General features: G+C 52.0%; 1 long non-coding RNA gene across 1 annotated transcript; it reads right to left on the bottom strand.

The window, feature by feature from the left end:
- Positions 1-6147: 6147 nt before the first annotated feature.
- On the bottom strand, positions 6148-8707 carry LOC117676056 (uncharacterized). The gene is made up of 2 exons (XR_004594337.3): positions 8464-8707; positions 6148-6496 (listed from the first exon to the last, which is right to left on the bottom strand). It is a non-coding gene; the product is annotated as an uncharacterized LOC117676056 (long non-coding RNA).
- Between the last annotated feature and the right edge of the window lie 4173 nt (positions 8708-12880).

Raw genomic sequence — 12880 nt, 5'->3', positions numbered from 1 at the left:
AAGCCATTTTTTTTTTCAATCTTACTGCTTTGCGTTCCACCTTCCAAGTATTCCACTTTCTGATATCAACCCAGAGACCACGCTACAAACCAGAGTAAGCAATTTTATTTCAGAAGGAAATGGGGGGGGGGGGAGGAATTTACAAGAACTGGTGGAATAAAAAGATTCTTTTCTGGGCCATCATTTTTTTGCATTTTTCTCCTGTCTGCATCGTTAACAACAGAAATTTGGGGCTCAATTTGCGATCGTAAATCAGGGACTACCTGTATTTACCTCACAGAGTTGTTGTGGGCAAAATAGAAGGAGGAAGGACTATTATAGGTACGTTCACTGCCTTGAGTTATTTGTAAAGATAATTAAGGCGGGATATAAATAAATAATAGCAGGTTATTTAAAGTTGCTGCTTTTTTCCCCCTTGTATTTTGCTCTCAGCGATTTTCTTCATTATAAGCCTGAAAATATAGAAATGAGGGCTTATCAGGTTAATTACCTATAAAACCATCCTAAAGTACATAAACTACATTTTTAAAACGACAGGACGTAAAAAGCCATATGAAATTCCAGAAGCCAAACATTTCTGAAATTTTGGAGGGCCCTGCAGATTATGAGGCCCTAAACTGTACAATAGTTTATTTATCTTATACTTAAATCAGATAATTCACCGGCCTAAAAACCTCTTTCAAAATAATAAAACACTAGTCGGAGAAATGCGCAACGATGTACACTATTATATCCATTTTAGTAATAATTCTATTTTATTCCATCAAGACTCCTGTGTGAAACTGGCAAAGGAACTGAGCACAATTTATTGTTATGAAATCAGTTTAATATCAAAATTGCACGTGAATTTCCCCTTCCGGCTTTCACTCCGGTAATGAAGTTTTTCACTTTCTTTCTAATGGGGGTGGGGGAGGTTATCCTCATGGAATTATAAACACAGTGATTAAATGAAATATCTGTAAATGGATTGCACAAACAATGCAAGTCTGCATTAGATAGATAGACAGGAGTAAAGATCGTGGATTAGAGTTGTAGGTGAACAAACTACGATTTAGTAAAAAAAAAAAAACAAGTAAGAATGCTTCCTGCGGCTGTTTGCATGCTCATCCCCAAACGCTATTTAACAAACCACAATAGTGGGATATCACATAACATGGTAAACTAAAGCAAGGCCCATTATGGTTTCACATCCTGGTCTGCAGGATGCAAACCCTTAAGAGGCAGATCCGCCGGGCTCAGTTTTGAGCCATTGTGGTTTAGTTAAATTACGGTTGAGGGTTGAGAGAGGGATGCAAACACAGCCTGTGCCCAAAAACCAGGTTTTTTTTGCTTGGAAGCCAAGCCAGCTTGAGACCGAAAAGGGGAGATGGGGGGGTCCCTACTAAAAAACATGGGGGGGGGCGGGAGCTCAAAAGTCGCAGCTGGATGGATTCCCACTTTCGCCCCCGGGGTGGGATCAGCCTGTCTTGGGGCGATGGGCAGAAGGCAGGTGGGGAGCCTGTGTTTTTTTGGGGAGGGGGGGCACAGAGGAAGAGGAGGAAATGCTGCAAGCCCAGCAGGCTGGAAATATGAGGTGGGGGGGGCAACAGTTCACAGGAGGAGGAAGAGGAGGGGGCACTGCAAAATATGGAGTGGGGAGTCATGGTTCACAGGAGGAGGGGGAGAGAGGAAGAGGAGGGGGCTCTGCGAGCCTGGCAGGCTGGAAATACGGGGGGGGGGGTGACAGTTCACAGGAGGACGGGGTGGGGGATGGAGGAAGAGGAGGGGGCACTGCAAAATATGGGGCGGGGGGGCGACGGTTCACAGGAGGACGGGAGGGGCGTTTGCAAGCCTGGCAGTCCAGAAATATGGGGTGGGGGCCGAGGGTTCACAGGAGGACTGGGGGGGGTGGACGGAAGAAGAGGAGGGGGCGCTTGCAAGCCCAGCAGTCTGGAAATATGAGGTGGGGGGGTGAGAGTTCACGGAGGGGGGTGGACGGAGGAAGAGGAAGGGGCACTGCAAAATATGGGGGGGGTACGGTTCACATGAGGATGGAGGGGGACGGAGGAAAAGGAGGGGGGCTTGCAAGTCCAGCAGTCTGGAAATATGGGGTGTGTGGGGGGGAAGAGTTCACAGGAGAACGGGGGGGGGGACGGAGGAAGAGGAGGGGGCACTGCAAAATATGGGGCGGGGGTTCACAGGAGAACAGGGGGGGACAGAGGAAGAGGAGGGGGCGCTTGCAACTCCGGCAGTCTGGAAATACGGGGCGGGGGAGGGACGAGAGTTCACAGGAGGACGGGGGGGGGGGGTGGACGGAGGAAGAGGAGCGGGCACCGCAAAATATGGAGTGGGGGGCGAGGTTTTCACAGCAAGTCGGGAATGGGGGGGATGGAGGAAGAGGAGGGGGCGCCGCAAAATATGGGGCGGGGGTTCACAGGAGGGTGTGGGGGGGACAGAGGAAGAGGAGGGGGCGCTTGCAAGTCCAGCAGACTGGAAATATGGGGCGGGGGGGGGAGAGCACGAGAGTTCACAGGAGGACTTGGGGGGGGCACTGCAAAATATGGGGCGGGGGTTGACAGCAGGACGGGAGGGGGGGACGGAGGAAGAGGAGGGGGCAGTCTGGGGGTCGACAGGGGGATGGGGGAAAATAGGGGGCTGGGCAGGTTCACCTGAGGACGGGGATGGCGGGGGGGGGAGGGAGAGGCAGGCGTCGGGGCCGCGCCTCTCCCCTCCCCAGCCCTCGGGGGCGCGCCCCGTCCGCGGCGCTGGAGCCTCTCCCGACGCACTGCGGGCGGCGCTTCCTTCCCTCCCTGCCTCCCTCCCTCCCTGCCGTCGGCGGCCCGCAAAGGAGCCAGGCGGGCAGGGCGGCGCTCATCCGGGCGCGGGGGCGCGCTGGGCTCCCTCCCCCCCTCCCCGCCTTACCTCAGATGAACCCTCGGCTCGGCCACGGATCGATAAACCGCGCATGCGCGCTTCTGCCCGGGCTCTCGCCACATTGTGTGCGTGAGTGTGTGTGTGTGGCCGATTCCCACGACCCCCGCTGCGCTCCCGTTTCCGATGCGGCTCGCAGGACTCGCCCGGCCCCACCTAAGCCTCCTCCGACCCGGGACGGCAGCGCAGGAGACAGGCACCCCCCCACCCCCGCCCCCCCCGGGGCTAAGCCTGAGCTGGCTGGTTCAAGCCCCGCAGCCTCGGTTAGAGGCCGGGAGGGAGGGAGGGAGAGGGGGGGCACAGGCCGCTTAAGGGGGGGGGACAATGGGCGGGGGCTTCCGAGGATCAGGGCGAGGGGGGGGATGAGGGGAGGGGGCGAGAGAAAGGGCTGGCGCTCTCGCTCTCCCTCCCTCCCTCTTTCTCTCTCTCTCTTTCTGTCTTTCCCTCTCTCCCCCACTCCTCTCTCCTTCTCCTTCTCTCTCTCCCTCTCTTTCTCTCTCTCCCTCCCTCCCTCTCTCCCTACCACTCCTTCTCTCCCACTTCTCTCTCTCCCTCTCTCTCTCCCATTCCTCCTGTCTCTCCCTCCTTTCTCTCTCTCCCTCCTCTCTCTCCCTCTCTCCCATTCCTTCTCTCTCTCCCTCCCTCTCACCCTACCACTCCTTCTCTCTCCCTCTCTCCCTATAACTCCTTCTCCCTCCCTCCTCTCTCCCATTCCTCCTGTCTCTCACTCCTTTCTCTCTCTCTCTCTCCCTAAAACTCCTTCTCCCTCCCTCCTCTCTCTCCTCTCTCTCTCCCTCTCCTTCTCTCTCCCTCCCTCTCTCCATTCCTCCTGTCTCTCACTCCTTTCTCTCTCTCACTCCTTTCTCTCTCTCTCTCCCTCTCCTCTCTCCCTCCCTCTCTCCCATTCCTCCTCTCTCTCTCTCTCTCGCTCTCCCCCCTCCTTCTCTCCTTCCCTCTGCCTCTCTCCTTCTCTCGCTCTCCTTCTCTCCTCTCTCTCTCTCTCCTCTCTCCCTCCCTCTCCTTCTCTCTCCTTCCCTCTCTCCCATTCCTCCTCTCTCTCCCTCCCTCCTCTTTCTCTCTCCCATTCCTCCTTTCTCTCTCTCTCTCTCTCTCTCCCCCTCCTTCTCTCCCCCCCCCTTGCCCCATCCTTCCCCTCCCCCGCTGTCACTCGGCTGTTGCGGACGTGCAGCATCGCGGCGCGGTGACGAAGGAGCGGGCCGGTCCCTGCCGCCGCCGCCGCCGCCGCGAAGGAGCCGAGCGCCCGATGCAGCCGCCGCCGGGACACTCGGCGCGCACGTAAGACCCGCCGCCGGGCTGCGAGCCGCCGCCCCCACCCCGCTCCCGCCTTGCAGCCTTCCGTGGGGACTTTCCCTCCTGGCAAAGGCGATGGGAGAGGAAAGAAGCCCGGTGGAGCTTCCCTCTCTCGAGGCAGTCTACCTCTGAAGCTGGGAGAAGCCTGGAAAAGCAAGCGACGGGGGGGAACCACCTTATGCAAGCCTTGGCTCCTTCCGTCCCTTTGCACAGGGTCAATCGAATTATGGTTTCCTTCAGGGGGTCTCCAAACTTGGCAACGTTCAGACGGTCCACAAGCGGTGGCCCAGAGGTGGAGGCCGCGAGTTCGATCCTAGGTAGAGGCAGATATTTCTCTCCCTGGGCACACTGAGAAGATATATATCTGCTGGGGGAAAAGAAAAACTCCTCATTGGCGACAGGGAAGGCATCCGGCCATTCAAACACTCCGCTAGCTCCATTCAGTTGCCCAGACTCCACCCCGCATTAAATGAAGATGATTAGTAGTAATATTATCATTAATAATAATATTATAGTTATCTTGCAGTGAGTTCTCCCGCAGTGAGCTGGCGGGTTGCCCCATTCCGATTTCAGAAGGGGTTTGCGCGGAAATGGGACAACTTGCTACAACCAACTTTTTTTTTTAATCAAGTTTTATTGGTTTTTTTCCTTTCACACACACAGACATATTTTATGAACAGAGTATTGACCATATCGTATCTTATACAACTTATCTTATCCAATTTCATTTTACATAGCTACCATTTTTGCCAAAATATTCTTTTTCCATACCTTTTTTTATCTTAATACTTCTATGCTTATTATATAAACAGCATCTCCATCTGCCCTCAAATCCTAGCTTCTTAACATTATTTCAGTTAGTTATCTTATCTTATCCATTGTATATTCCCTTTTAACTTTCATATTAATTCATTCTTCAGCCTAATAAATTTGAACATGCTCAGGGTTGCCTTTCGACCATTTCATCTCCCTTGTTTAACAACAATTCTTTTTCTCCTCTCCTCTTTCCTTCCTGCCTCCTTCCTCCTTCCTTCCTTCCTCTTTCCATCCTTCCTCCCTCTCTCCCTCCCTCCCTCCTTTCTTCCACCTTCCTTCCTTCCTCCCTCCCTCTCTCTTTCCTTCCTTCCTTCCTCCCTCCCTCCCATCCTTCCTCTTTCCATCCTTCCTCCCTCTCCCTCTTTACTTCCGCCTTCCTTCCTCCCTTCCTCCCTCCCTCCCCACTCCCTCCTTCCTTCCTTCCTCCCTCCCTTCCTTCCTTACACTTTCCATCCTTCCTCCCTCTCTCTCTCCCTCCCTCCTTCCTCTTTCCTTCCTTCCTTCCTTACTCTTTCCATCCATCCTTTCTCCCTCTCTCCCTCCCTCCTTCCTTCCTCCCTCCCTTCCTTACTCTTTCCATCTTTCCTCCCTCTCTCTCTCCCTCCCTCCCTCCTTTCTTCCACCTTCCTTCCTCCCTCCCTCCCTCCCTCCCCCCTTCCTCTTTCCTTCCTTCCTTCCTTGCCACAGAAATTAAGGGCAGTTATACCAACCTTATCCACATACAGATTTTAGGATTGCTGCAAAGTATTAATTGAAAGGATGCTAGAATCTAGTTGCTGTAGACATCTATCTATCTATCTATCTATCTATCTTCCTTCCTTCCTTCCTTCCTTCCTTCCTTCCTTCCTTCCTTCCCTCCCTCCCTCCCTCCCTCATTCCCTCCCTCCCTCCTTCAAGAAATGCAGCCCTGGCTGCCTTAACTGAAAATCTCAGCCCCTCCCCCCCTCACCTTTTTGACTCAATTTGTCTGGGGATTTCTGAGACTAACATCTTAAAAGTTGCTAAATTTTGAGGAAACCCTGGCCCACCAACAAGTCCTACAGATCCAGGGCATGTAATGAGTTCACCATTCCTGGGTCATGTAGATTCCCCCCCCCAAAAAAAATCAGGTTCTCTGAGCCAACCCTGTTTATTTTAACCGTTGGGTCAGTATGTTGTGTCAACAAAGCCCATTATATGATGTGTTTTGTTTCCTGCCGCTCTGAGAGGCTAAAATTGGTTCTTGGTATGAAACGTCATCGAAAGCAACGGAGAGCAAATCATCTTAGCAACCTTTTTGAAAGCAGAAACAGGAGACAAGCGGTGCAGAGAAAGTTAGCGCTGAAAACGTACCCCTGGGGTCCCCGTCCCCTTGAACCCTCATTGATGCAAAATTGCTCTCTTCTCCATCTAAATCGTGGAATCATGGGACTTCATATACATTCATTAATCTTTAAGGAGCCAGTTTGCTGCAGGAGTCCTGTGAAGACAAAATCAAAGGGTTAAGGACAGCTCCTGTAGGGAAGGGAAGGATGCAAGCAATATTATTTTAAGCCACGACGGGAACCAGGTTGCAGAAAAGAATCCTAAACCCTGGCTTGCTTCCGTTCAGACAGCCGCTCTTATTTTATTTTTTTTTACTTTCTACATGGCTTTTCCTTTCTCCCTCCTTTTTTTTTTTTTTTTTTACATTTTTATTCTTAAAACCACTATTGGCTCCACGGATGCCTCACTTATCTTCTCTGGAAAGGACTCCTAACTGCCTTCCCTTTCTGCAAAAAGCTCCCCGCTCACACGGAGGACACAAGATTGGCACTGCCCAGGTGTGTGTGTGTGTGTGTGTGTGTGTCAAAATTGCCAATTAGATGCATCCGTGCTTTTCAAAACAGGGGGAATAACTAGGCTCAGGCTCAACCCGTCCAAGACCGAGTGGCTGTGGTTTCCGACGTCCTGATTTAGTCAGTTGATGCCATCGCTGACTATCGGGGGCGAATCGCTGGCCCCCACGGAGAGGGCTCGCAACTTGGGCGTCCTCCTGGATTCACGGCTGTCTTTAGAAGAGTACTTGACGGCCGTGACCGGGAGGATCTTCCATCAGGTTCGCCTGATTCGCCAGTTGCGTTCCTTTCTCGATCGGGACTCCTTAAACACGGTCACTCATGCCCTCGTCACTTCCCACCTGGACTACTGCAATGCTCTCTACATGGGGCTCCCCTTGAGGAGCACCCGGAGGCTCCAACTGGCGCAGAGTGCGGCCGCGCGGGTGGTTATGGGAGCGACGTGGCGCTCCCATGTAACACCTCTCCTGCACGAGCTGCACTGGCTCCCGGTGGTCTTCTGGGTGCGCTTCAAGGTTTTGGTTACCACCTTTAGAGCGCTCCATGGCTTAGGGCCTGGTTATTTACGGGACCGCCTGCTGCCGCAAACGTCCTCCCACCCACCGGTACGCTCTCACAGAGAGGGGCTCCTCTGGGTGCCGTCAGCCAAACAATGTTGGCTGGTGGCCCCCAGGGGGAGAGGCTTCTCTGTGGGGGCACCCACTATCTGGAACGAGCTCCCCCCGGAGATACGGAGGATCCCGGATCTATGCACCTTCCGCCGTGCTCTTAAAACCTTTTTATTTCACCAGGCTGGTCTGGCCTAACCTTTCCCATTCTTTTTTAATGTAAATTTTAATTTGTTCTTAACCTGGGGTTTTAAATTTGTCTTGGGCTAAATTGATTTAATTCGATTTTACTTCTGCTCTTAATTTTTGCATTCTATGCGTTTTATTCTGTGCCTGTTCACCGCCCTGAGTCCTCCAGGAATAGGGCGGTATACAAATTAAATAAAATGAAAATAAAATAAAATAAATAAATAAATAAATCCCTGTGACAAGCATTTTTGTCGCTCCCTGCTTTGCAGAGTAAAAAAAAAAAACTGAAGCGGCTTAATTGGAGAAAGGCCGAGGAACTCCCACCCCCCCTCCAAAGAAAATCTCCACTGTGACCCCCATCTAGGGGCAGTGGGGGGGAGGAGGGCAGGGGAAGGGCATCGTTTTGTGCATTGTTTGAGGCAATGGTGGCTGGGTTGTGTGCAGATCTTATGTTCTTCTCCCTCTCCAAACAAGATGCTCTCCGGTGCTGCTGCGCTTATTGGCACAATCTGTTTTGCTAGCTGTGGGAATAGAACAGCTCTTGGGCATCGCCTCGTCCTTCAGCTGCAGCCAGGGAGCATGCTCAGTAGAGGCTGGGATGGTGGTGGTGGGTGGGTGGGGGGTGAGCTGTGCTTCGCAGAGAGAGCCCAGGCAGCTGCCCCTCCCAGCCGCTGTCCTCAGATGCCCTCTGATGCGCTTCCATCTGTTCTCGGCTTTTCCCATGAATGAGTGCGCCAAAAAGATAAAGATTAATGGACGCAATCGATGCACGGGGGAGAGGGATGGGGGGGGGGTCCTGAATGCTGGCTCACCACATCGTTCGAGAGACACCTGCAGGCAGCCAGAAATTGTGGCCAGGCAGCAAATAAGAGCCTCACATCGACAAAAGGAGCCCTGTTACGTGCCTCCCATCGAAGGCGACATCGTCTTCTTTTGGAATTTTGGAACCTTTTCCTTCCAGAATCCATTAATCCTCGACTTAACAGCCGTTCATCAAACGAGCGTTTGAAGTTGCAGTGGCACTGGGGGACAAAAAAATGTGACTTACAAATGGTCCTCGCGTTTGCAAGCGGTGCAGCATCCTCGCGGTACCCGTCGGTGCTATGGCCGCCCCCCCCCCCGCCAAAGGATGTTCTTTCAAGGGCAGCTGAGAAAGTCAAGATAAATTATCTCCCTCTCACGATTTTTGCAGGCAAATATTGTTTGTGCATATCTAAAGAAACGCACCTCCTGCCTGGCTCCGTTTCGATGCGGTTTGCAAAGGCGGTTCTGTCTTCTTCTACATAACGGTTGGTACTAAGTAAGATCTAAGTAAGTAAGAAAAACTAAATGCAAAGGTACAGGATAGATACCCTGTTTCCCCCAAAATAAGACATTATCCCCTGATAATAAGCCCAATTGGGCTTTTGAGCGCATGGCAATAAGGCCAAGAGCTTATTTCAGGGTTCAAAAAAATATAAGACAGGGTCTTATTTTCGGGGAAACACGGTAGTACCTGGCTCAGTGCTATTAACTGTGAGAGGGATGTAGGAGTCCTACTTGAGCACCACTTCAGGGGTGGATTCTACTTATCTTTACTACCGGTTCGCAACAAGACCATGCGCGAGAGCTCGCTTCGCTCCCCCGCACGCATCTCCACATGCGCAGAAGCTTCTACACTCGTGCAGATCGTCAATTATGGCCACGGGGGCTTTTTATCAGGTTCGCCTGATACGCTAGTTGCGCCCCTTTCTGGATCGGGACTCCCTACGCACGGTCACTCAAGGACTCGTCACTTCCCGCCTGGACTACTGCAATGCTCTCTACATGGGGCTCCCCTTGGGGTGCACCCGGAGGCTGCAGTTAGTCCAGGATGCGGCCGCATGGGGGGATTATGGGAGCAACGGGGCGCTCACATATGACACCTCTCCTGCGCGAGCTGCACTGGCTTCCTGTGGTCTTCCGGGTGTGCTTCAAGGTGTTGGTGACCACCTTTAAAGCGCTCCATGGGCTGCTGGGGGTTCGCAGGGGTTCGGGAGAACCTCTTGCTCAGATTCTGTGCAGTTTGGAGAACCCCCAAATCCCACTCCTGCCCACCTTGCCTCTCCCAGGAGGCCTGTTTTGGATACAGGTAAGTGCAGGGTACACATAGAGGCTCGGGGAAGGCGAAAAATGAGCCTACTGGAAGTTTGGGAAGGCTGGAAACGGCCCCATTTCTGGCCTCCAGAGGGCCTTTGGAGCCTGGGGAGGCCATTTTCGCCCTCTGGAGGCTCAAGAAAAGCCTCTGGAGCACGGGGAGGGCAAATATGCCCCCCGCGCTGTGGTACAGAAGGCTGGTTAGGCCACACTCACCATGGCCACACCCACCCAGCAACCGGGCAGAGAAGCCCTTGCTAAAATTTTTGAAGACAACCCTTTGATCAGGAGGATATCAGGTCTCCTGCCTTGAGCTGAAGGTTGGACTAGAAGACCTTTGAGGTTCCTTCTCGCCCTGATTCTATGTTCTGTCTAAACAGATGCAATCGCGTCAAAGCAACCAGACTGCACTCAGTCTCTTGTTTCTTCCCTCTTGATCAGGGATGTCAAACTCGAGGCCCGGGGGTGAATCCGGCCCGTAGGGGTGCTTCGATCTGCCCCGTGCGGCGCCGCCCTGGAAACAGCAAAGGACCGGGGCCTCCGCCAGCGAAAACAGAGCGCGGGAGGGCTGCTTGCGTTTTCGCTGGGAGAGGGTTGCAGGAGGCCATCGCAGCCGAAAATGGAGCTCAGGAGCCCGTTTTCGCTGGCAGAGCGCTGGGACCACCACAAGCGCCCCCGACACGAGTGACGTTGAGCTGGCCACGCCCAACCTAGCCACACACGGTCAAACACAACCCTGGTGCAATGAAATCGAGTTTGACACCCTTGCTCTAGATTCTTCGTCCGCAAGCAGGGCAGTGTTCAGCTCAGTGGCTACAGCATATCCTCCTTAATTTACTTGGTTCGTCTCTCTCTTTCTCTTCTGAGGAGGACCTTGGCCCATCTTTTATTACATTTGATTAATTTGTTGATAGCAGTAAACGCTCCTCCTTTTGCTAGAAGAGGCCTCCAAGCTACTTGGCGCACGGCACGCTAAAGTGCAATCTCAGAACCACAAAGTACACGGCAGTGAGACGTGCGAGGAATCTCTTGTGGACATCCGAGGAAGAAGCTGAACATTGTCTCCCGTGGCATTGATGCTGTCTGGCTCAGAAATGGATAGCGACCGACCATGGGTGCCTCTGCAGATCCGGCAAGCGACTTCATTTGCTGGGAACGCGAGGCAGAAATGGCGTCATTTGTGTCATTTGCACTGATGTTGCGTCTGAGAGATGAGGGTGGCTTGCCCTGGAAGCTTTTAAGAGCGCTCGTGAGACTTTGCAGAAGAGTATTGTAAATGTTCATTAGATTTAGATTGGGTGTGTTCATCGTTGGCAATTTACGACTTGTGGACTTCAACTCCCAGAATTCCCCAGCCAGCATTTTAAGACTTGTGGAGCATTTAAGACAGCGAACATTTTAAGACTTGTGGACTTCAACTCCCAAAATTCCCCAGCTGGCTGAACTCCACAAGTCTTAAAATGGCCAAGGTTGAACAAGGTTCTCCGAACTACTCAAAATTTCCGCTACCGGTTCGCCAGAACCTGTCAGAACCTGCTGGATTCCACCCCTGCTTCAATCCCATCTCCCACCCACCCGCCCACCCACCGACCCAGTCCGCAGGGGAGAACTACAGTGCTGATCCAGCCCTTAAAGAAATCGGGTTTTACACCCCTGATTTAGACTTAGAATAAACTTTAGTGTCACTTGGAATGTACACTAATCGGCCTGCCGTAAAATTAAATTTTGTTGCATACAGCTCTCAAAGGGTCACCACCTCCAATATACACTACATAAACGTGATGAAATAATGAACAAACAAATAAATAACCACATGGCATATCCAGCTATCATTCCTCCATTTTACCTTCACAAGAACAACCGGTAAACTTGACATTTTCTAAAGTTGGTTGGCCAAAAGACAGCAATAGCCCCAAAGCCCTTCAGAGTGCATGGCGGATGAATCAGGGGTGGGTTCTACTCAGGGGTGGGTTGCCCCCGGTTCGCACCGGTTCTATAGAACCGGTAATAAAACTGGCGAGAGGCTCCACCTACCGACCCCGATGTCATCAAAATGCTTCTGCGCAAGTGCGGCCCTGTTGCGAACCGGTAGTAAAGGTAAGTAGAACCCACCCCTGGTTCTACTTAACTTTACTACCGGTTTGCAATGGGACCGCCCACGCTTCTGCACATGCGCAGAAAGTTCCCGATGACGTCCAGGTTGGTGGGTGGAGCTCCCGCCGGTTTTACTACCGGTTCTTACGAACCGGTCTGAACCGGGGGCAACCCACCACTGGGCCGAATGTTAAAAATGAGTGTATTAGCCTTAAAACTAATCAAACAGGTTTGTGTTGGCTCGACAAGGGAAGCCATCAAAACGGCTGTCCTTGTGCAACTCCATAGAGGTTGGGTCGCCGTAATTAAGAGCTGGAGAGGGTGTGTGCAGAGGCCACGAGTGTCACACCTTCCAGCCCAAAAAACTAGCAAAACAGGAAAAAGAGGTCTCCTTTTTTTTCCACCTTCAAGGAGCTTTTTCCGGCCTCTACCTCAGTTGCAACTTGAAAGGGTAAAGTCCTAGGAGAAACGTTACGGATAAATTCTTAAGTCTATAGTAAGTGGCTTTTCACCCTCCTGTCCCATTTATGAATTCTGGTGTGCGTATTTTTATTTATGGGGCCATGTATTAAAAATGCTACTGTTTTTCAGCATAAAAAGGTAAAGGTAAAGGTTCCCCTCGCACATATGTGCAAGTTGTTCCTGACTCTAGGGGGCGGTGCTCATCTCCGTTTCAAAGCCGAAGAGCCAGCGCTGTCTGAAGACGTCTCCGGGGTCACGTGGCCGGCATGACTCAACGCCAAAGGCGCACAGAACGCTGTTACCTTCCCACCAAAGGTGGTCCCTATTTTTTCTACTTGCATTTTTTATGTGCTATTGACAGCACCTAGTTTTACGTGCTATTGACAGCACACCTAGTTCCCTTAAGCATTCATTGTGTGGTTTAGCTTCCAGATGTTTTATCATCTTTGTTCCTCTGTACTCTTTCTAAACCTGGTCTTGTCAATTCACCCCTACGAAATCTCTGGTACCTCGGAAGCAGATTCTTCCATCTTCTACCTACTCTGGGCTCTGAGTTAG

The sequence above is a fragment of the Pantherophis guttatus genome, chromosome 9 (genome assembly GCF_059756535.1).
Source record: "Pantherophis guttatus breed Tessera chromosome 9, ASM5975653v1, whole genome shotgun sequence".
In the NCBI taxonomy this organism is placed as follows: Eukaryota; Metazoa; Chordata; class Lepidosauria; order Squamata; family Colubridae; genus Pantherophis; species Pantherophis guttatus.
Note: the sequence above shows the minus strand (reverse complement) of the source record. Positions and strands in the feature narration are given on the sequence as shown.